Genomic DNA, 26210 nt, shown 5'->3' with positions numbered 1-26210 from the left:
CCAAATGAGGTCTCCAGCCACCTCCTATGGGAGCATTGAGGCAGGAAATAAGTCAGTAACCCCCGGCACAGAGCATTTATAGGAAGGAGCAGGCTGCCATCTTTGCTGTTTCACAGCCTTCACTGGTGATACCTCCAGGTACAGGAAAAACTGAGGCAGCTATGGTCTAGAGCAGATTCCCAGCAAACTACAGCAGCCCTATGGGAGAGTGGCCTGACTATAAAAAGAAAAACAAACAAACAGAAAACAACAACAACAACAAAATCCAACAAAAACCCCATCCAAAGGTCAGCAACTTCAAAGATCAAAGGTAGATAAACCCACAAAGATGACAGAGAATTAATGCAAAAGTGCTGGAATACAAAAAGCCAGAGTGCCCCCTTTCCTCCAAATGACCACAACACCTCTCCAACATGTGCTCAGAACTGGGGTAAGGCTGAGGTGACCAAATTGAGAGAAGTAGGCTTCAGAAGGCAGGTAATAACAAACTTCACTGAGTTAAAGAAGCAAGTTATAACCCAATGCAAGAAAGCTAAAAATCATGATAAAACAATACAGGAGCTGACAGCCAAAATGGTCAGTTTACAGAGGAATATAACCAACCCGTTAGAGCTGAAAAACACACTACAAGAACTTCACAATAAAAATCACAGGTATTAATAGCATAAGAAAACAAGCAGAAGAAAGAATTTCAGGTCTTGAAGACTAGCTATCTGAAATAAGACAGGCAGACAAGAATAGAGAAAAGAGAATGAAAAGGAATGAACAAAACTTCTGAGAAATATGGGATTATGTAAAGAGACCAAATCTAAGACTGATTGGGGTACCTGAAAGAAATGGGGAGAATGGAACCAAGTTGGAAAACATACTTGAGGATATCATCCAGCAGAACTTCTCCAACCTCGCAAGAGGGCCAACATTCAAATTCAGGAAATCCAGAGAACCCCAGTAAGATAATCCATGAGAAGATCAACCCCAAGACACATAATCGTCAGATTCTCCAAGGTCAAAATGAAAGAAACAATGTTAAGTGCAGCCAGAGAGAAAGGCTAGGTCACCTACAAAGGGAAGTCCATCAGATTAACAGTGGAAACCCTACAAGCTAGAAGAGATTGGAGGCCAATATTCAACATTCTTAAAGAAAAGAATTTTCAAAACCAAATTTTATATCCAACCAAAGTAAGCTTCACAATCAAAGGAGAAATAACATTCTTTTCAGACAAGCAAATACTGTGGGAATTTGTTACCACCAGACCTGACTTGCAAGAGGTCCTAAAGGAAGCGCTAAATATGGAAAGGAAAAACCATTAACAACCATTATAAAAACATGCCGAAATACACAGACCATTGACACTATAAAGCAACAACATAAAGAAGTCTGCAAAATAACCAGTTAGTCTCATGATGACAGAATCAAATTCACACATAACAATACTAACCTTAAATACAAGTGGGTTAAATGACCCAATTAAAAGACATAGAATGGCAAGTTGAATAAAGAGCCAAGACCCATTGATATGATGTCTTCAAGAGACCCATCTCACATGCAAAGACACACATAGGGTCAAAATAAAAAGATGGAGGAAAATTTGCCAGGCAAATGAAAAACAGAAAAAAAGCAGGGCTGTCATCCTAGTTTCTGACAAAACAAATTTTAGACCAACAAAGATCAAAAAATTCAAAGAAAGGCATTACATAATAGTAAAGGGTTCCATTCAACAAGAAGAGCTAACTAACCTAAATATATATGCACCCAATACAGAAGTACCCAGATTCACATTGCAAGTCCTTAGAGACCCTCAAAGAAACTTAGACTCCCACACAATAATAGTGTGAGACTTTAACACCCTACTGACAGCATTAGACAGATTATCAAGAGAGAAATTTAACAAAGATATTCAGGACCTGAACTCAGCTTTGGATCAAGTGGACCTGTCAGATATTTACAGAACTCTGTACCCCAAAACAACAGAATATACACTCTTCTTATCACTATACAGCACTTGCTCTAAAATTGATCACATAGTTGAAAGTCAAACACCCCTCAGCAATGCAAAAGGACTGAAATCATAACAAACAGCCTCTCAGACCGCAGCACAATTAAATTAGAACTCAATATTAAGAAATTCACTCAAAATTACACAACGAAATGGAAATTGAGCAATCTACTCCTGAGTAACTCTTGAGTAAATAATGAAATTAAGGCAGAAATCAATAATTTATTTGAAACTAATGAGAACAGAGACAATGTACCAAAATCTCTGAGATGCAGTTAAAGCAGTGTTAAGAGGGAAATTTATAGTACTAAATGCCTGTATCCAAAGGCTAGAATGATCTCAAGTTAAAAACCTAACATCACAAGTAAAAGAACTAGGGAAACAAGAGCAACAAACTCCAAAGCTAGCAGAAGACAAGAAATAACAAAGATCAGAGCTAAACTGAGGGAAACAGAGACAGAAAAAAAGCCTTCAAAAAACCAACAAATCCAGGAATTGGCTGTTTAAAAATATTAATAAAATAGACCTCTAGCTAAACTAATAAAGAAGAAAGTAGAGAATGTTCAAATAAACACAATCAGAAATGATTAGGGGGATATCACCACTGATCTCATAGGAATACAAACAATTATCAGAGAATATTACAAACACTCTATGAACATAAAGTGGAAAATCTAGAAGAAATAGATAAATTCCTGGACACATACACCCTCCCAAGAGTGAACCAGGAAGAAATTGACTCCTTGAATAGACCAATAATGAGTTCTGAAATTGAGACAGTAATAAATACCCTACCAAACAAAAAAGCCCAGGACCAGACAGATCCACAGATGAATTCTACCAGAAGTAAAAAAGAAAAGCTGGTACCAGTTCTACTGAAACTATTCCAAAACACTGAAAAGGAGGGACTCCTCCCCAACTCATTCTATGTGGCCAGCATCATCCTGATACCAAAACCTGGCAGAGATACAACAAAAAAAAGAAAACTTGAGGCAAATATCCCCGATGGACATTGATGCAAAAATCCTCAATAAAATACTAGCAAGTCAAATCAAGCAGCACATCAAAAACATGACGCGTCGAGATGAAGTCAGTTTCATCCCTGGGATGCAAGGTTGGTTCACCATATGCAAATCAATAAATGTAACTCACCACATAAACAGAGCCAAAGACAAAAACTACATGATTATCTCATTAGATACAGAAAAGACCTTTGATAAAAGTAAATATTCCTTTGTGTTAAAAACTCTCAATCAATTAGGTATTAAAGGAACATACCTCAAAATAATAAGAACCATGTATGACAAACCCACAGCCAATATCATACTGAATGGCAAAAGATGGAAGAATTCCCCTTGAAAAATGATACAAGACAAAGATGCCATCTCTAGCCACTCTTACTCAACATAGTATTGCAAGTTCTGGCCAGGGTTATCAGGCAAGAGAAAGAAATAAAGGTATTCAAATAGGAAGAGAGGAAGGCAAAACGTCTTTGTTTGCAGATGACATGATCCTGTATCAAAAAAAAAACAAAAACCCGTTGTCTCAGCCCAAAAGCTTCTTGAACTGATAAGTAACTTCAGCAAAGTCTCAGGATACAAAATCAATGTGCAAAAATCGCTAACATTCCTATATAACAACGCCAGCCAAGCCAAGAGTCAAATCATGAATGAACCCCCACTCATAATTGCTACAAAGAGAATAAAATACCTAGGAATACAGCTAACAAGGGAGGTGAAGGACCTCTTCAAGAAGAACTACAAACTACTGCTCAAGGAAATCAGAGAGGACACAAGCAAATGGAAAATCATTTCATCCTCATGGATAGGAAGAATCAATATCATAAAAATGACCATACTGCCCAAAGCAATTTACAGATTCAATGCTATTCCCATTAAACTATCACTGACATTTTTCACAGAATTAGAAGAAACTTTTAAAATACATATGAAACCAAAAAAGAGCTCATATAGTCAGGATAATCCTAAGTAAAAAGAACAAAGCTGGCGGCATCACAGGAACAAAGCTGGAGGCATCACAGTACCTCACTTCACACTATAAGGCTATAGTAACCAAAACAGCATGGTACTGGTATAAAAATCGACACATAGACCAATGAAATGAATAGACAACTCAGAAATAAAATCACACATCTACAACCATCGTATCTTTGACAAACCTGACAAAAGCAAGCAATGGGGAAATGATTCCCTATTTAATAAATGGTGCTGAGAGAACTGGCTAGCCATGTGCAGAAAATTGAAACTTGACCCTTTCCTTACACCATATATAAAAATTAACTCAAGATGGATTAAAGACTTAAATGTAAAACCCAAAGCTATAAAATCTCTTGAAAAATATCTACACAATACCATTCAGGACATAGGCACGGGTAAATATTTCATGACAAAGATGCCAAAAGCAATTGCCACAAAAGCAAAACTTGACAAATGGAATCTAATTAAACTAAAGAGCTTCCACACAGCAAAAGAAAATATCATCAGAGTGAAAAAACAATCTACAGAATGGGAGAAAATGTTTGCAGTTTATCCATTTGACAAAGGACTAATATTCAGAGTCTGCAAGGAACTTGTATTCAGAGTCTACAAGGAACAAATTTACAAGAAAATAACAAACAACCCCATTAAAAAGTGGGTAAAGTCTGGGTGTGGTGGCTCATGCCTATAATCCCAGCACTTTGGGAGGCAGGGGCGGGTGGATCATAAGGTCAAGAGATCGAGGCCATCCTGGCCAACATGGTGAAATCCCAACTGTATGAAAAATACAAAAAAACTAGCTGGGCATAGTGGCACACACCTGTAGTCCCAGCTGCTACTCAGGAGGCTGAGGCAGGAGAATCACTTGAACCTGGGAGGCAGAGGTTGCAGTGAGCGAAGATCATGCCACTGCACTCCAACCTGGTGACAAAGCGAGACACCGTCTAAAAAAAAAAAGGGTGAGTGGATCACTTGAAGTCAGGAGTTCAAGATAAGCCTGGCAAATATGCTGAAACCCCATCTCTACTAAAAATGCAAAATTAGCCAGGCATGGTGGCAGGCACCTGTAACCCCAGCTACTCATGAGGCTGAGACAGGAGAATCACTTGAACCTGGGAGATGGAGGTTTCAGTGAGCAGAGATCATGCCACTGCACTCCAGCCTGGGCAACAGAGTGAGATGCCATCTCAAAACAAAACAAACAACAGCAACAACAAAAAAAAATATTTTAAAAGCTCAACATCACTGATCATTAGAGAAATGCAAATCAAAACCACAAAGAAATACCATCTCATGGCAGTCAGAATGGCTATTACTGAAAAATCAAAAACAACAGATACTGATGAGGTTGTGGAGAAAAAGGAATGCTTTTACACTGTTGGTGGGAGTGTAAATTAGTTCAGTCATTGTGGAAGACAGTGTGGTGATTCCTCAAAGACCTAGAGGAAGAAAAACCACTTGACCCAGCAATCCCATTACTGGGTATATACCTAAAGGAATATAAATCATTCTGTTACAAAGATATATGCATGTGTATGTTCCTTGCAGCATTATCTGCAATAGCAAAGACGTAGAATCAACCTGAATGCCCATCAGTGATAGACCGGATAAAGTAAATGTGGTACATATATACCATGGAATACTATGCAGCCATTAAAAGGAACTTGCAGGACATGGAGCCATAAGCTATTACCCTCAGCAAGCTAACACAGAAACAGAAAACCAAATACCACATGTTATCACTTATAAGTGGGAGCTGAATGATAAGAACACATGGACACATGCAGAAGAACAACACACACTGGGGCCTGTCAGAGGGTAGGGTGTGGGAGGAAGGAGGACATCAAGAATAGCTAATGGATGCTGGGCTTGATACCTAGGAGACGGGATGATCTGTGCAGCAAACCACCATGTTGCACGTTTACCTATGTAACAAACCAGCACATCTAGCACATGTACCCCTGTACTTAAAAGTTGGAAATCAAATAAATCAATCAATAAATTATAGGATTTTTTTCTATTTCTGTGAAGAATGTCATTGGTATTTTGATAGGGATTGCTTTGTGTTGTCTTGCCATCTTAACAATATTAATTCTTCCAACCCATGCACATGGAACATTTTTTCATTTTTTTTTTTTTTCTTTTTTGAGATGGAGTCTCGCTCTGTCGCCCAGGCTGGGGTACAGTGGCCGGATCTCAGCTCACTGCAAGCTCCGCCTCCCAGGTTTACGCCATTCTCCTGCCTCAGCCTCCTGAGTAGCTGGGACTACAGGCGCCTGCCACCTCGCCTGGCTAGTTTTTTGTATTTTTTAGTAGAGACGGGGTTTCACCATGCTAGCCAGGATGGTCTCGATCTCCTGACCTCATGATCCGCCCGTCTCGGCCTCCCAAAGCATCTTCAATGTCTTTCATTAGTGTTTTATAGTGTTCCTTGTTTAGCTCTTTTAATTCTTTGGTTAGATTGAGTTAGATTGAGTATGTTACATTATTTGTAGCTATTGTAAGTGGAATTGCTTCCTTGATTAATTTTTCAGATTGTTTTGAAATAATAGAAATAGATACTTGAAATATAAATTATATCAAGTATCTTAGTTGGTGTATATAAATGCTATTGATTTTTGTATGCTGGTTTTGTACCCAGAAACTACTGAATTTGTTAACAAGTTATGACAGTTTTTTGATAAAGTCTTCAGTTTTTTTCCAGATATAAGATCATATTAAAGAAACAAGGCTAATTTTACTTACTATTTTGCAATTTGGATGCCCTTTATTTCTTTCTTTTGCCTAACTGCTCTTGCCAGAACTTTCAGTACTGTGTTGAGTAAAACTGGTATAAGTAGGCATCCTTAGCTTGTTCCAGATTTCAGTAGAACGTCTTCAACTCTTTTCCACTTAGTACAATGTTAGCTGTGGGTTTGTCATATATGGCCTGTATTATTTTGAGGTATGTTCCTTTTATTCCCATTCTGATGAGGTTTTTTGCCATGAAGATACATTTAATTTTATCAAATGCTTTTTTGGCATTTATTGAAATAATCATATGGTTTTTGTCATTGATTCTCTTAATGTGATATATCATGTTTATTGATTTGCATATGTTGACCTATTTTTGCATCCCAAGAATGAATCCAACTCGATCATGGCAAATAACCTTCTTAATACACTGTTTTGTTATGTTTTGTTTTGTTTGTTTTTTTGAGATGGAGTCTCACTGTGTCGCCCAGGCTGGAGTGCAGTGGCATGATCTCAACTCACTGCAAGCTCCTCCTCCTGGGTTCACACCATTCTCCTGCCTCAGCCTCGAGAGTAGCTGGGACTACAGGCGCCCACCACCAGGCCTGGCTAATTTTTTGTATTTTTAGTAGAGACAGGATTTCACCATGTTAGCTAGGATGGTATCAATCTCCTGACCTCATGATTCACCTGCCTCAGCCTCTCAAAGGGCCGGGATTACAGGCGTGAGTCACTGCCCCCAGCCTTTAATACATTGTTGAATTCAGTTTGCTAGTATTTGTGTGTGTGTGTGTGCTTTTGTTTGTTTCTATTACTTTATTTGTGATCCAAATATCTCTTTAAAATAACTTGCTGTATCTTTAAGATGTTTTTCATAAGCCTCATGATAGCCACAGTGCAAAAACCTGTAACAGATACATTAAAAATAAAAAGTAACAAATTAAAACATCTTACCAGATAAGCTACTTCAACACAAAGGAATATAGTAAGAAAGAAAAAGTCTGAAAACAACCAGAAAATAGGCAATAAAGTAGTTGTAATAAGTCCTTACTCATCAACAATAACATAGAATGTAAATGGTCTGAAATCTCCATGTAAAATGCAGAGATTGACTGAATATAAAAAAATCAAGACCTAACTATATGCTGCCTTCAAGAAACCCACTTTACCTACAAAAACACACATAGTTTGAAAGTGAGGGAGTAGGAAAATATATTCCATGCAACTGAAAACCAAAAAAGATCAAGAGTAGCTATGTTTCTATCAGATAAAACAGACTACAAATCTAAGAATGTAAAAAAAGACAAGAAAGGTCACTATATAATGATAAAAGGGTCAATTCAGCAAGAGAATATAACAATTATAAGTATATATTCACCCAACACCAGAGCTTCCAGGTATATAAAGCAAGCATTAAAAGATCTAAAGTGAAAGATAGAATTCAATACAATAATAGTAAGGGACTTTTACACCACACTCTCAGTAATGGGGAGATCATCCAGACAGAAAATCAACAAAGAACCAGTGGAGCTATACTGCACAATACGTCTAATAGACCCAACTGATATTTACATAACATTTTATTCAACTGCTGAAAAAAAATACATCCTTTTCACTAGTGCCTGGAACATTCTTCACAATAGACTATATCTTAAACCACAAGACAAGTCTGAACAAATTCAAAATAATAGAAATCGTATCAAGTATCTTTACTACCACAATAGAATAAAACTAGAAATTAATAACAAGAGAAACCTTGGAAAATGCACAAACATGTACAAATTAAATAACATGCTCCCCAATGATCAATGGATCAATGAAGAAATTAAGAATGAAACAAATGAAAATGAAAATACAACATACCAAAATCTGTGGGGTACATCAAAAGCAGTACTAAGAGAGAAGTTTAGAGCAATAAACACCTGTATCATAAAAGAAGAAATAAACAACCTAAAAACACATCTCAAGGAACTAGAAAAAAGCAAGAACAAACCAAACCCAAAATTAGTAGAAAGAAAGAGATAATGAGGGTTAGAGTAGAAATAAGTAAAACTGACACAAAAAAATATAGAATATCAACAAAACAAAATGTTGTTTTTTTGTAAAGATTAACAAAATCAACAAATTTTTGGTTACACTGAGAAAAAGAGAGATTCAAATAAATATATAAAAACAAAAACAAAAAAGGAGAGATAACAACTGAGACCTCAGACATACAAAGAATAATTCAAGACTAGTGTGAGCAACTAACTATATGCCAACAAATTGGAAAACCTAGAAGAAATGGATAAATTCCCAAACGCATAAAACCTACAAAGATTGAAATATGAAGCAACAGAAAACCTCAACAAACCAGCAATGAGTAATATAATAAAAACCATAAGTCTCCCATCCAAGAAAAGCTGAGGACCTGATGATTTACTGCTGAATTCTTCCAAACATTTGAATAATCAATCTTAATCAAACTCTCGAAAAAATTAAAGAGGAGGGAATACTTTCATAAATTCATTCTATGTAGCTAGCATTACCCTGATAACAAAACCAGACAATGACTCAACAGAAAAAGAAACTTACAGGCCAGTATCACTAATAAACATAGATGCAAAAATTCTCAGTGAGTCTTTTCTTGAAGGAAGATCTGAATAGCTCATCTCTCTGTTCAGTACAATGTCCCTGCCTTTCTTCTCCTCAAAGCACTTTTTACTTTTCCTTCATTTCTCTATAATTTGAAACTTGTTTTTGTGTATTTATCTGTTCAATTGCTGGCTTCTCCACCAGATGGCAAACTTCATGAGAGCAGAGGTTACATTTGTTTCATTTTCTACTATATACCCAGCACCTAGCACCATGGCTGGCATGTTGCAAGAACATGAATGTTTGATCAACAAAATTAATAAATATTCCTGACACCTGAGGATAATTTGCCTTGAAAGTATTTGTAACTGGGATCAGCAGTGGTCATCAGATGCAAACCACTGCACATGACCCAAGCCTCTACAAGATTCAGATAATTCTGCTTTTCCCTGCTGGGGGTATTGCTTTTTCAACTAACAGGCCTTACTTAGTCTAGCCTGTGAAGTTTGGTCTCAGACCCTTGTGGTCTGATCTATCTTGTTTCCATATCCAGCTTAGAATAAAATAGTGCCTTTGGCTTCTAATCCTGAGTCTGATAATCTAATTTCCTTTCATCTATGGCACTAGGTAAAGTCATGAAGAGTTAATTTCAGTGAAGTCCTGGTGACGTCATAACCACATCTACTATCAGCTACTGTTTCCTGCCCCCCGAAAAATCTACATTTTCTTCTCTCTAAGCTTTGAAGCTTGTATGTTTCCAACATATCTATTCCCCCAAAATTATTTTCGTGCTGTGTTACACTGGGTCTTATTGCCCACTCTCCAACTGAGCAGTCCTCCTGACTCTTAGCTTGCAGTTCTCATTCAGGAATTTCTGCTACCCATTCATGGGGCAGAAGGAAGGCGAGAACAGCCATTAAGGCTATCAAATATTACAAAATTGAAGACCCCACTGCTGAAATTTTAACAGCTGCTCTCCATACTGTCTCCTAATCTAAGCTTGATCATGTGGTTCTCAATGACAGTTTAGGGAGGAGGGGTTCAGATCATCTAGACTATAATTATGAAATGGGGAGAAAAAATTGGAGACCCCAACAGTGATCAATTTGGTGCCTTTACAGAGGACTAGCCTCACCCCAGTCACCATTAGGATTTTATTTTCAATCTGCTCAGTAATGTGGTTGAGGAAAAGGATCCCTGGGCCTGAGTTCAAAGCCCAGCTCTGTCATATATTAGCTGTATAATGTTGGGCAAGTTACTTAATTTTCCATGCCAACATCTTCATAAATATAAGGAGGTAAAATAAAAGCATCCACATAAAAGTGTTTGTGGTGATTAATAAAGTAATGTATACAGTTGCCTAACAAAGTTTCTGGAACAGAAACAAAAGAAACACATTAAAATGTTATTGATTGTTGTTATTTTCTGTATCATCACTCTTTTCCTTTGTTCAACTGTCACTCTCTCTTACCTTCCTCCCTCCTCCTTTCTAGTTGTTCTCTCTCATTCTTTCTCTGAGCTTTTCTATAAATGACGGGATAAAAGAGTCTTACCTACTCATGCCTTCACTAAGAAATTAGTCATTTATTAATAACGGGAGGCAATCTTGCAAAGTGGTTGGTCTGGTAGACTCTGGAGCCTGATGTCTTTTTTAATATTGCGTCTGCCACATCCTAGCTGTGTATTCTTGGCCAAGAAATTTAACTTCTCAGTTTTTCTATCTGGAAAATACAGATAATATTTGTGTCTGCTTCACAGAGTTATTTTTAAGATAAAATGATTTGTATCAAGTACCTAGTGCATAGGACTTCTGGATAAATATTAACTTTATTTCTTATAGCTTATTTTTATTTTAAAATAAAAGAATTACTAAAAATAACAAATCAATAAATCCAAAAAAAAAAAAAAAACACAACCCTCTGGCATAAACAAGGGAGCTATCAGGGAGCAGATAGCCTCTCCCTGTTATGCATCAAACCTCCAAGGTACTGTGTCTACTGAAGACCTTACTTTAATAATTATCCCAACAGTCAACTCTCTTTCAACTAACTTTTCTCTTCGCTCTTGGGAAGTTTCCCCTGGGTTGCCTGTTAGTGAGTCACTTCCTACTGCCAGTCTTGTTCACACTTTAAACTTCCTGACAGTTAGTGAATCACCTCTATATCCTGCCTTGTTATTTATTTATTTTTGCTTCTCCTTACCTGCCCCTACCCCCACCCCACACCAGCCACCTAATTCTCCTGGAGAAATCAAACAGGGAAGAGAAAAGACATTAGCGGCCACAACATTGGATATCCATGGAAACTCAATGCCTTAAATACCTCTGGATGAAGCTTCAACTCAAATGTTGGTAAAATGTCTCCTCCCTCATTTCTCTTAATGTTAGAACCTACGGTCTCGCAATTCTAACCTGTTCTTTTCTTCAAAGCCTTCGTTTAAAACCTCAAGTACAAACACTTGTATTTGTTTAGTGAAATATTTTTTACATGAAGAAGACTTTGGAAGATGAAATTCTAGACAGAAGAGGTAGTGTGATGAGAAAGAAAGAGAGGATGAGAAGGGGAGGATGAACAGCAAGGGATACCCTTAAAAAGAATGGGGATGGTGATAATATAGGTAAAGAGAGAGGATAAGCAAGAAAGAGAATTTGGAGAGGCTAATGAAAAAAAGCAGAAAATAAAAAATAAAAACTGAAGAAAGTAGACTATAATTAGCCTGGTGATTAAGAGTACTGGTTGTAGAGTCAGAGTAACTGTTCACATTACAGCTTTAATACTCACTAGCCATGTAACCCAGAGCAAGATAGTTAACGTTTCAGTACCTCAGTTTTCTTATCTTTAAAATGGGAATAATAGTAATGCCTACCTCTTAAGGTTGTTGTGATTAATGAGGTAATGCATGGAAAGCGTTGTGAACAATGCCTAGAACATAATAAGTGCTCAATAAATGTAGCAGTGGTTATTATTAGTAGGAATATTTATTCTTATAACTAAGGTCATCAGAGCAATGATTGCTTTTTTAAATTATCAGTATCTATAGCTATGACAACTTCTGAATGTCTACAAATCCAAATAATTAGAAAAACTTACTAGAGATGCCCAATATATTTGTCAGTGATATTAAATATTACTCTCTCACTAAGAATGTGCTAAAGAAAATTCAGCAAAACAATTTTTTTTACAACTTGCACAAATGTGCTACAAACACCCAGAAGAAAAGTTTAACAGCATTTTTGTACTCTATTTAATGTATCTATTTTAGAATATCGAGGCACTTTCCTAGAGCCAGGACATCCCGTTTTAAAATACTAGGGTCGGTGGGGAGGGAAGACTCAAAAGCCTATGTGTTAAATGTGTTTCCATAATTTCACAGGGAGCTGACCCCAAATCCCAGCATGTGTATATAACTGCCTCAGATACCTGAAAGTAAACAAAGCGGATAACTAGTCCTGCCTATTGAACCAACATAAAAGCTCTGATCAAAAAGATCTTTTCATCAGATGTTCATATATTCAAAAGTTTACCGCATCCCATAATGTGTTGACATGTTTACTGTGATTTGCTAAGAAGTAGGAGAGACTTTTTTCCACTTAACAGGAGGCTTCTTCAATCAGGCTCCTGAAGAGTTTTAGCAGTTCAAGCAGGTGAATGACAAATGTGATTACAATCAACAGGAAATAGAAGCTAGATCTTCTGCATATTCTCCTACCCACTTCTCCCCTATAAAATATCTCACATTCAACTGCCAACATGATGAACTTCAGAAAATATTCACAGCCCAGTGACACTCACATATTCAAGCTGCTTTTAACAACTACTCAGACACCTAATACTGCCTTGTTTTGTGTGACTTAAAGACTGATGAACCTGAATTCTTTCCTTTTCACTGTTATCTGATACTATCATTTTATAATAGTTGGGGCAGAAAAGGAAAATTTGTCTCGAGGAAATGGAAGACAATGTTTATGATATTATAGAAAAAGAAATGAAATACAGTTTACAGACCTTGTTTTTGCCACTAATCATGCCTTTGCCAATTAAAAAATGAAAACAATGGTGTTTTACAGGTAGTACTTTCCACTAACTTTTCATATATATAACCTCTTACAATCTTCTCAATGATCTTGAGAAGACTTAACCTCTAAGATTAATCTCTTGGAATATCCTCGGACGAAATTTCCTGACCTATGAACAAAAAGTCTAAAATCTTGAGGAAAGAATGTTTATAGCAAAATAGTCTTTTTCAAGCCTAGTAACTGCGTTACTTTTTTTATTGAGTTTTTTTTGTTGTTGTTGTTTTTTTCCTTCTCTCCCTGGAAGAAGTGTGAAGCTCTCAGGGAACAAAAGTAAGATTTTCTAAAATGCATTTTTTATTGTTTTTTCTGTAAATGATTTATTTATTTCTCAAGTTTGTTCTAATTGAAAAATTAACCTTGCTAATTCAAGGTGACTCAGTTGCTTTCAGATATATCTCAGTCTCTTTCGGTTTAAAACTGTTTCATGTTTTTCCTCTTTCCCTTCCCCTTAAGGATAATCTGAATTCTAGGAGACTCACTTTTTGTCTCCAGGATCAGAACTGGAATGTCTATAAAGTATGCCATCATCCGAGTGTTTTGTTCATTCAGGCTTTGGGTACCATTTTGTCCCTTCATGCTTGTCCTGGCTTGGACAGTGTATCCTGTCATATACCAGCCTACATTTAGCCGTTGCTTCTAGGGCACACAGGGCTCTGAGAGGCTGTCTTCAGACCTATGATCAGACACCTCCTTCAGTCATGGTCAATTGTCACTCAGGCATGATGTTGGACTTGGGACGTCTTTTACTTTGCGGTTTGGGAGCTGCACCTTCTGAAGCTTCACCTGCTATGGATCCATACCCTTAGCCAGACTTTCTTTTGCCCTCCCTATGAGGTTTAGACTACACAGAATGGAAGTAAGCAGGACCTTTTCTGGCACCCATTAAAGCCCTAATAGGGTCTTCTCAGATTTTTCTTTCCCCATCAGCTGATCAGAATTTCGTTTCCTTTGAGTGACCCAAAAAGACCTTGATCCTGCATTTTTGTCAACTCTATAATGTACAGGATAAATTACATATCCTGCATCCTCTTTATGTTCAAAACTTACCTCTTGAAATTTTAAGGAAAAATATATTGTCTCTCAAGAAGGCTTATGTATATCAAAAGCACTGGCTTTTGGATTGCTGACAGTTTCTGATGTAGACTAGTAATAGTCTATTTAGTTTACTCTTAGAGTCAGTAATATGCCATGATCAGGCACTTGGTTTCAAGGGCCAGAATGCCCAGGTTCAAATCTCTGTGTAAATGTTTACTAGCTATCTGCCATTACATAAATCAACCCCTGTCTAGTTTTTTCAACGGGAAAAATGAGCATAATAAAGGTGCCTGTCTCAAAGGATTGTTGTGATTAAATAAGCTAAGCACTTAGTACAGTGTTTAGGACTGTATGTGGCATATGGTAAGCAGTTTTTTTACTATTAAAATTATCAAAATTATTATTACTTTGGAGCTGAATAGTCAAGAATTTGACTTAGGTCTTGCTGAGTTCTCTTGTGTTTCTCATCTTATGGCAATTGTCTACGATCTAAATAGGGAAATATTTACAGATATCATTCTGCTATAAATAATTAAATCTAGTAGCTTTCTAACTACTGTGTACCAACCACTTAGACTGTATTGAACACAAACAAGTTGTTATGATGGCTAAAATGGACCCAGTAAAAGATAACAGTTTATACCTTTTTCAAGTGTATCTAGATTTATCTAAATTCAGATTCAATGAATCTAAAAAAATTATCTCATAATTGTATGTACTCTGTGAGGCTTTTCTTGATGAGTACCCTCTGCCTTCCCATAGATTCCCAATACTCCTCCTCCACCATCCCCATATAAAACTAAATGTGATTTCTCTACTTTGAAGTCTCAGAACTCTGTTTCTGTCTGTGTACTTTTACTAAATATTGCATTATTGTAATTTTTATACTTTATACTTGTTAACTCTCCCAATTTGCTTACATCAATTCCTTTTTCTTTACTAACAGTATCTGCCGTAATGCTTCATACTAAGAGGGTTACAAATAAATGCTATTGATACAAGTCTTTAAAAACATGTCTATGAGATGAAGCTAAGTCGTAAAGGAAAAAGATTGTAAGAAACACAGAATGAGATAAATGGAATGAATCATAGTAGTTAACAGTGTAGACCTTATGTAAAGCTGTAACCGGTTTCAATCCTAGCTCTGTTATGCTGTGACCTTGTACAAAAGTCTGCACAGTATTTTCATCTTAAGCTGGGAACATTTAAAACCATATGAGAGAATAGTTGTGTGAATTAAGATTATGTGCAAAGTACTCAGCACAGCATTTGGCATGTGGTAACCATCAATTAATAGTAGCTATTAAGCCTGAGGAAGTGATACCAAAAACTTTGTATGTACCTCAGAGTTTTGACTAAATGGGTATTCTGATTAAAACTATTTAATTAGAAAGTCAGAGCCTGTGGTAGGCTGAAAAATGACCCACTAATACATCCACATCCTATTCCGCAGAACCTGTGACTATTACCTTATATGCCAAAAGGGACTTTGTAGATGTGATTAAGTTAAGAATCTTGAGATAAGGGAATATCCTGGATTATCTTGTCAGGCTTAAGGTAATCACAGAGATTCCTCCACAGAAGAAGGAGTTCGGAGATGAAAGAGACAGCAGGAAATTCGAAAACAGAAGCAACATGCTGTAGTGATCGTGAGCCAAGACATGCAGGTAGCCATTAGAAATTTAAAAAGACAAGAAAATGGATTCTATCCTCAGAGCCTCCATAAGGAACAAGCCCTAAGATTAATGTTGTACTTCTGACTTTCAGGACTGTAAGATAATTAATACAGGTTGTTTAAAAGCACTAAATTTATGATAATTTGTTATAATGGCAACAAGAAAAGGAATCCAGAGATTATGGAATAAAAATCAAGGTATCACTCCTTTGAAAAATAATTTGATAATTTATTATAAAGTTAAACATACATTTACTCTATGACCAAGCAATTCCACTTCTAAGTACATTCCCAAGAGAAATGGACACAAAGTCTTACACACAGTTATTCATGGCAGCTTTATTCATAATAACCCCATACTGGTAAGAACCTATATGTCCATCTGAAGGTGAATGGATAAGCAAATAACAATACATTCACTCAATGGAATGCTACAGCATTGCAATAAAAAGGAACTACTGATACAATAACATGGATAAATCTAAAATACTTTGCTGGTCGAAAGCAGAAACAAAAGCATACATACTATATCATCTCACTTTTATATGTTCTAGACAAGGTGAAATTAATCCATAAGGATAGAAATCAGATCAGTGGTTGCCTCTGGGTATGGAGGCATTGGCTGCAAAGGAACAGAAGGTAGGGGGAAGAAAACATTTTACATTTTGATTGTGATGGTGGATACATGGATGCGTAAATGTAATAAAACTCATTAAATTGTCCTGGCAAACCAATGGCTGTATTCAAGACCTTAAAAACGTTGAGGACGTTAGTTTAAACTAGAGCCTTAAATCCATATGGATTCCAAATATTTCATTCTAATTTGCACAAAGCAGCCTGGGAAATTGCCTGGACAAATACATATCTAATAAATTACAAGTAGTAGAATTTAAAACCTTATGCTATTCAAAATATGTAAAGCATAAAAGAGTTGCTCTTTTTTTTTTTTTTTTTTTTTTTGAGACAGTATCTTGTTCTGTTACCCAGGCTGCAGTGCAGTGGCATGATCACTGCTCACCATAACCTCCACTGGTTATGGAGAACCTTCCTGGGGTTCAGCCTCCACTGGCTACTTGAACCTTCCTGGGATTCAAGTGATTCTCATGTTTCAGCCTACCAAGTAACTAGGATTACAGGCGCATGCCACCATACCTGACTAAGTTTTGTATTTTCAGTAGAGACAAGGTTTCACCATGTTGGCCAGGCTGGTCTTGAACTTCTGGCCTCAAGCCATCAGGCCACCTCAGCCTCCCAAAATGCTGAGATTACAGATGTGAGTCACCGCACCTGGCAAGAGTTGTGATTTTTTTAAAGTATTCTTTCTGGGGGGGAACATGTCTCTTTGAAGAAGACATGTTTTAGATTGAACTACATGAAATTATCCTCTATGTGATTTAAAAAATCAAATATCAATGATTTTGTATTATTTGATTTAAAGAGAAGTCAATTTTTCAACTAGCTTCATTTCTTAGTCAAATACTAAAACATAACTAAAATATTGACATTTTTCTTACAAGGCAAAAAAATTATATCCTTGAGTGAATATCCCCTTATAATATACACTTTAGAAATTAGAATAGAATTACTGTTATTGTTTTATTCTGTCAATTGCATTTCAAAGATAGTATACATGTTTTAAAGTATTTTTTTCATACAAAATGCTGTCGGTTTAAAACACCCTGCATATATTTACATTCCAAATCAGTGTCACTTTCATCATATGTTACCATAGAAGAATGTTTCTTCTGTAGTGAATTTTAAAAAAGAGCAAAAACAGGGTATTCTTAAGCAGCAGACTTTGACAAGCTGCTCTGCAAAGCTTAAGCGCATGTTTTTGATTAATTCAGGTATCTATAATTATCTAAAAAGCAATCTAGAGAAAACCAATTTCAATCCAATTCAGGTCATTCCATGCTTTTAGTCTCAGGTTAAAATAGTGATCTTGGTATGTTTGGAAACTGCTGTCTTATGAGTGACGTGGGGCAGTAGAGATAAGATGAAAACCTATTGTAATCATAAAATAAAAAGGTCAAGGTGTATACCTGTGCTATCTACTTCTATTTGGTGGTAGCAACCATAACTGACCTGGAGTGAGGAGAGTTCTGGGGAAACCTGTAACACGTGTCTCTCTCCTTTCTTGCTTTTTCTTTCTATTGGGTTAAAAATAGAGGACATTAGATAGACTATTTAAGTCCTTTGGAAGTGTACCTACTCAAAGCATAGTTCTAGGAATCTTTTTTTCTTTGACCAGAAGGTGCTTAAGTGAGTTTTCGATTCAGAAACAAAAAATAGAAGTTCTGTAAAAGAAGAATACAAAGTAGTTTACCTCATTAAAATAGGAGATTTTAGTCCTGGGAGCAGTATCTAATAAATTCCACTTTTCATTATAGAATAATACCTGAACGGCTGAAAATAAAGCAAAGAGAGGTGGTACTACCACCAGAATGTATATTTTTCCCCTAGATATTTAGGAAGTATCCAAAACACATTACTTTCCATTCTTAAACTTAGAAAATAATATATATATAAGTATTAATATTTTGCTTTTAATTTTTTTCTGAAAAGTCCTCCCTTTGAATGCTATAGAAAGTGTTTCATAAAATTTTTAGTGTTTCTTTCCCAGGCGATCAATTCCTTTCTCTTGTCAAACCACTCCTGATCTGCTTTTTCCCCAGATCTAACTGTCCTTCCTTTCTCAGTTAAGTCCAAACTTCCATATCCACTAAAATTGCAAATTAACAAAAGATATAATTTTTTTTTTTTTTTTTTTTTTTTGAGACAGAGTCTCGCTCTGTCGCCCAGGCTGGAGTGCAGTGGCGCGATCTCGGCTCACTGCGAGCTCCGCCTCCCGGGTTCACACCATTCTCCCGCCTCAGCCTCCTGAGTAGCTGGGACTACAGGCGCCCGCCACCACGCCCGGCTAATTTTTTTGTATTTTTAATAGAGACGGGGTTTCACCGTGGTCTCGATCTCCTGACCTTGTGATCCACCCACCTCGGCCTCCCAAAGTGCTGGGATTACAAGCGTGAGCCACCGCGCCCAGCCAAAAGATATAATTCTTAAGTGTGTTTTTATATTTTTGCTGGTATAGCCAAGTCCACATATAATTCAGTGACTGAAAATAACCATGTTTGGGGGTAAGGAGACATATTTTAAATACCTCCTTTTGAGATGAAAATAAAACCCTCTTGTTTGTTTCTCCTTAAGCAATCATACTTTTAACCTTCTGTTTGTCAGATGGTGGAACTGAATATCCACTTAACATGAGCGTGGTACCTAGGTAGGATAGCATGAGTCACAACAGGAAGAAAAATAGGAATGTTTATTTCTCTATGATTTTTTAAAGTATGCTTTTTATTTTCTCCTCATTTGCCTGACTCTGAGGCACTGAATACTGATTATAAAAGACACATTGGTGCACCCAACTTCAGTCCGTTTTATCCATCTGGGTAGAGAAAGTTTGACAGGCGTGCGTGGGAGTGGATGTGTGTTGTGAGAATGTATAAGCAGGAATACAGGCTTGAGAGAGCGAGAAAGTGAGAGTGAGAAAATGGACTGTGAAAATTTAAGTCTACCCCAAATCCTGATTAACAAGTCTGTTATTTAATCTTCATTTATCTTCACTCATTTTGTAGTCAGGGCACACGGGCATGATTTTTGTCAAGGAAGTTTTCTCTGATTAGAAATGCAGAGCCAATAGACCCAAGGGCTCTTATCTGAAATGCTTCCCTGGACCTTATCTTTGGATATCTGTCAGTAAATACACAGACAAATGGGAAGGTCTCAAGTGTAATAACTAAAGCAAAATGTAGGAGAAAAGATCTTCCCCCGGTAATGGGAACAGACACATTCAGGCCTGCAAGCTTCCTATTCAGTTCATTGCCTGTAGGCTCTGATACCTACCTTCAACTAGACCTACTTTCATTAACTTTGCCTTATTATTTTTCTCCTATACTCCCGTTATTGGCTCTATTTTGGTTTTGCCTCTTATCTTTCATCTTCCACTTCTTTCATTTTCTCTAATTTCTCATCCTTTTCCTCTTAAATTCCTATTATCATTTATGTCATCTACTACAACTTCAATTTTCTCTTTTTACATATTTTAGAATTTTTTTCCTGTATAAGCATGCATTTCATAAAATCTTAAAATTATCAGATAATTTAAATTTTTTTTAGTAAAGTGGATTCTATCAGATCCTCCTTGGACTTACTTCTCACTTAGGGGAAGTACACGGAGTTAATAAGCAAATAGGGTTGTTCACAAAGGGGAAAATGGCACGTGTTAACCAATGACCCAGAGTAGCCGATAGCAGTGACTAGTATTTGTAGAATATTTCTACAAAATCCTTCTCAATAATATTATTTAATTCTCACAATTAATCATGTTAGAATGAAAAAATCAAGACTTAGAAAAGTTAAGCCTTTTCCTCAAAGTCATAAGGTTAGCAAATAGAACAGTCACGAACACAGGCCCTCTGACTGTATATATTATTATCTTTTAAACACATAATCCTCAGCAGAGAATCAGTCTTAAACGTAAAAGCCTACTGTATACACAGGTTGAGCCAAAGGTGCTTCCTGTGAAATATAAGCTTTAACTTAATGTATTTACTATTGGTTGGCCTGTGCCTGCTTTTGTAAATAAAGTTCTATTAGAACAAAGAGCCACACCTAATTGTTAATGTATTGCCTCTGGCTGCTTCCACATTATAATGGCATAACTGAAGAGTTACAACAGAGACCACATGGTACAAAAAGCCTAAAGTTTTTTTTTTTTTTTTTTTTTTGAGACGGAGTCTCGCTTTGTCGCCCAGGCTGGAGTGCCATTCTCCTGCCTCAGCCTCCCGAGTAGCTGGGACTACAGGCGCCCACCACCTCGCCCGGCTAGTTTTTTGTATTTTTAGTAGAGACGGGGTTTCACCATATTAGCCAGGATGGTCTCGATCTCCTGACCTCGTGATCCGCCCGTCTCGGCCTCCCAAAGTGCTGGGATTACAGGCTTGAGCCACCGCGCCCGGCCCTAAAGTTTTTATTGTTCGGACCTTTTCAAAAGTATTTGCTGACTCCCCACATTAGATACATTTTTACTAGGGTTCATTCATAAAAATCAAGTAAAGGAGTAAGAATAGATTGTAACCAGCAAAGTATTATTTCCTTAGAAGTGGACTGTGTCTATACATAGCTGCCAAATTAACTATTTTAAGATTGTTTTTGAATAACATCAAGTACCATTACACTATAGTTGACTAATTCTACCCTGGGGTACTATTAATAAGTTATTGAAAATCAGTAGTACTGAAACAATTAAGTAGTATTCCAGTTACTTTAAACACATGAACTCAAATCATAAAGAAATTCCTGAGTTTCCAAGGGGTTTTAAGCAGAGATTTTTCTGATGTTAGCTAATCTCCCTGAGATGAGAATTAACTGATTTGCTTAAGAGAGAAAAATATTGAGAAATGTTTCTGTGTTTTGCAGAGATTAAATCTGTTGGATGTTCACTGCCTTGTCTCAATAATAACTAAACAATATGATGTGACAGATGTTTCAGAAACTCATGTAATAATTACACATCTCCATTTTTAACTTCTCAATTCATGAAGCTATTGGCCCTGAGGAGATGCTTTTTACCTCTGTTTTTGGTGAACACCAAAAGATAGTAAATGAGAATTTATTAATATCCAGCTTACAAAGCTAGAGATAAATCCAATAAACATTATTTTTTCTTGAATAACAACTTAATTGCATACTATAAGAGTTTATTAAATTCTTTCTGGAAATTCTACTTTTATCAGGTACTATCTCTCTAAGAAATGAGTTTCATACATCTACTCTATGCTGAATCTTTTAAATAAAAATTCTTTCAATTTATTCTTTCTTTTGCCTCTTTTACAATAATTACCTGGTTTTTACATACAAAACAAAATCTTTAACAATTTTGAAGATTTGGGCTTTATTTTCTCTCAAACTTCGCCATTCCATTTTGGAGCTTAAATCTTTTTAGTCTACACTTAATGTGGCAGCATGGCCCTTCTTCCTGGTTCTTTCAGATGTCTTACCCCTATTGCTTTCCTTTTCGTCATATTCTTGAATATAGTGATCAGAACTGTAAAAACAGACACATGTGCACCTTGATTTTCTGTAAGAGGACATTGTGTTCTATTTGGTTTCCTTTCCCTTTCTTGTGATCGTCAGAATTCCATCAACCTTTAATGGACTCCTCCCTGTCCTCAGAGAAGAGTTCACAGTGATCCCCGTATTGTAATAGATAGCTCCAAGCCCATTACTCTGCAAGTATAGTTTGGATTTTTTTTTTCCAAGTGCGTTGGCTCATTATTTTATCTTTGTCCCTTCTGTGGCTCATATATCAATTTTTGAAGTCTTTCTGCAGTTTGTTTCCATCAGCTTGGCATTTTCATCAACCAGAAGAGCTTAGGGTCACTGGCCAACTTGGGAATTTCAATGTGAACATTTTCTTTTCCACCGTTTATGAAGATGTTAATAAGGCCAGTTTCTGAACCCATCCCTGATACTAAATTATTAAATAGATCACTAAAATAAAACTATTTATTGGGAAGAATTAAACCTTACATGTATTATTTCAGGATATAACACAGTTTTGAATTAACGTGATTTAGAAAATGGATGAACTAAATCAACTCTTGTAGAAGGTGAAACAATATTTAAAGACCTTTAACTATTCATGGTGAGACCCTGTAGAAAACTGCTACCTTTCTCAACAAGAGACAAAAAAGGGACCATCTCCACAGTAGTGAATCTGAGATTCCTCTTGCAGATTCCCTTACTCTTAAACTACTACCAGGACACACCATGTAAGTGCTATGGTCCCTTAAAATTACGAACCAATTGTGAACATCAAATCTATTACTTAATATCCGTGAGCACAATAGAGAACAAACTAGAACATTTCAGTAAGATTTTATTTAATGCCAGAGGATAACAGAAGAAAAATATGCACAGAAAAACTTGGACTTAGAGAATCTGGCCTACAAATAATGACTTTTTTCTCTAGAGCTTTAGTTGCTCATCCCATCCAAATTCCGACTGGCCTCCAAGAAAGGGGTTCTTGTTAGCATCCACCCCTAAATAACCTAAGTTTTCACATTCAGTTTCCTCCCTGGGGAATGCCCTCAAAGTCAGCGCAATATAAAGAAAGTTTTGACTGGGTCAGTAGAGAGGTAGATACATAGATAGACACATGCATACATATATAGATACATAGATAAATAGATTAAAATAAATTAGATATCTAAAAATAGATATAGACTAAAATAAAAATACAAACGTACAGATATATCTGACAGTTCTGGAATTTGAAAGCATTGCAAATGATTGTTTAGTTATACCAGGCCAACAGTTAAGCCACATATTGATGGGATGAACGTGGCAAATGTTTTTCTTCTTTTTAATATTTTCTGAATCATACTTGGAGCAGATGCTTTGTAAGCCTTGTACCACATCCTGTCAGTTCACCTGTGGGTTTCAGCTGCAGCTGTGGTGGAAAGACAGATCCTGTGCAAGCTGCAAGCATCTTTACCTGTCTCAAGCTTCTGCTCTTGCCACCCACCTTTCTCCATTATGCTGCCACAGGAGGCAGCCCAGAAGTTGGGGGAAGTTAACCCTCCACCATTTGAGGACAGTCAATAGAAAAAGGACCCTGTCCCCTGTCCTCACAGTCTCCTGGTCCTTTGGAGTGATAATTGCGAGTGCATTTTACATGGCTCCTCAGAAGATCCCCAGTAGGATCAAGCTCCAGCTATATGTACCAACACAATAATACACCACTTATCAACTTTCCATCATTTCTTGCCTCATTCGCCTCATTTTTAGCCATGATTCCCCCCCACCGCTACCAAATAAACTGATATAATTCAAAGTTATGTCTCAGACTCTTCTTAAGGAAACTCAAACTAATACAGTATCTGTATATCAGATTTAACAACACACTTCTCATTCAACGGTATATTTTTCCACCTGAAAAAAAAATGACAAATCATCATAATAGCATTTAGCAATGATAACCATGGGTATCATGAACGCCATTAACAAATAAAAGAAAAACAGCATTCATCCATTAAGAACGATATTGTAAGGAGCTGAAATCATAGAATGATGAAAAGTATAACACAGTTCTGCCAAAATTGTGAAAATATGTGCTTGTTGTGGTGAAAAAAAACATGCAAATCTAACTCTAGATGTGAAACTGTGGAAGAGGAACTACATCCATGACAAGAACTTACATAACATCACAATAGTCGTCATTTGTGAGTAACTGCATTCAAATCAGAAAAACCTTGTAAATTTTAAGCTATGTTCTTATGGTTTAAACATACAACAATGTTAGGATGGGAGTAACAAATAGCACCTTCTTTCATAGCCTCATTTTGGACTAATTAAGAAGAATCAAGCAGACAGAAATTTAAATATCCCCTTTATTGCTTTGAATGCCCCACAGGTCAAGGCCTTTTCTCACATTTACTCATTCAGTCACAGAAAAAAAACTGGCCACCATAAGCCTCCTGAAATGGAAGGTTTGCCCTGTAAAACTTATGCCAGAAGGAGCCAAACTGCTATGTGCAGATAGATCACAAAATAAATAAGAGATGAGAGGGCTAAAATACACTTTCCTAGTTCCTCCTTCCAAACTTAGCTTTCAAATAAGTCACTCTTTCTTCTGTAGCAGAGGAGTAAGGAAGAGGATCGTGAATGTCACCATGGGAAGAGGCCATGAATGTCATACTAGTTAGTACTCTCCATGTAGAATGAGACTCAGGCTTGGGGAAAGAGCAAGCTATCAGCCCCCAGCAGACTGGACAGTGGTTGCTATGGATCTGTCACCAGATGAATTATCCCACAATCTCCTACAACTCTCAGCATTTTTCTACTTCTAGTTTCTCTACAGAAAAGAAAGTATTTGTTGCTTAAAGTGGGTTTGGTCGGGCACAGTGGCGTTCACCTGTGGCCCCAGCTACTCTGAAGGCTAAGGCTGAAGGATTGTTTGAGCCCAGGAGTTAAAGGTTATAGTACACTATGATTGTGCCTGTAAATAGCTACTGAACTCCAGCCTGGGCAACATAGCAAGATTTTGTCTTTAAAAGTAAACAAACAAATAAATAAATAAAATCTATATTTTAAAAGTGGATTGAGCCTGTACAATATAGGGATGTCCAAGGAGCTTTAATGTATCAATAAGAGTATCCTTAATGTCCAGTTTACTTGTCTAATGAAAACATTGAACATGTAATAGTCTTTCAAGCATTAAAAATTATCATTCCTGTAAATATCTACACTGTATTTGCATAATTAATAAATAAACATTTATCCAAATATTTGAACATTGACTACAAACTTATTTGCTTGTATTACTGCAAAATTCAATTTAAGACAAATCTACTATATTATAATCTCCTGATGCTCTAATGCTTAAACTCCTTAAGAAATAGACAAAGCAGGAGCTCCAGTGGCGCAATCGGTTAGCGTGCGGTACTTATACAGAAATAGACAAAGCACATGATCAAAATAACAATAATTTGAATTTATTATTGCACTTATACAAAAACCAAAAAAATTAAAGCATTTTAAATTTTTTCTGGAATTTAAAATCCACATATTTACATTTTATTTCTTTATTAGCTCTCTTCTTACTCTATTTCTTGTTCTTATTCTTATCTATGGGTTACAGTGAAGTTAGCAGACAAAACGTCCTAGCACAAATCTTAACAGACACAAATGAAAAAGAGTTCTATTTCTAGCCTAAGCAGCAAATTCTATATTATCTGTCAACAGATTCCTGATTGGGATGTGGGACAAAGATACACCTAAACTTCATTTCCCTAACATTATCATTCTTGGTGTACTAATTACTGTTGCTGCATAACAAATTATTCTTGAAACTTAGTGGCTTAAAACAAAACTACTATCTCACAGTTTCTGTGGGTCAGAAATCTGCGGACAGCTTAGCTGGGTCCAAGATATCACTAAATTTCCAATTATATCTCACTATAATTAGTAGAGTCATCAGGAAGTCTTATGTCCTAGGAGATAAAGGGTAAATCATGTGAAGATGAAGTTCCTCTGTAAGACACTTACCTCAGCATATGCAA

At 36.5% G+C, this 26210-nt stretch overlaps 1 pseudogene; it reads left to right on the top strand.

Annotated features, from left to right (window-relative positions):
- Window positions 1-573: 573 nt before the first annotated feature.
- Window positions 574-26210, top strand: part of LOC696260 (small ribosomal subunit protein uS2 pseudogene) — a 46789-nt pseudogene continuing 21152 nt past the window's right edge.

Source organism: Macaca mulatta, chromosome 5, assembly GCF_049350105.2.
Source record: "Macaca mulatta isolate MMU2019108-1 chromosome 5, T2T-MMU8v2.0, whole genome shotgun sequence".
Taxonomy (NCBI): domain Eukaryota; kingdom Metazoa; phylum Chordata; class Mammalia; order Primates; family Cercopithecidae; genus Macaca; species Macaca mulatta.
Note: the sequence above shows the minus strand (reverse complement) of the source record. Positions and strands in the feature narration are given on the sequence as shown.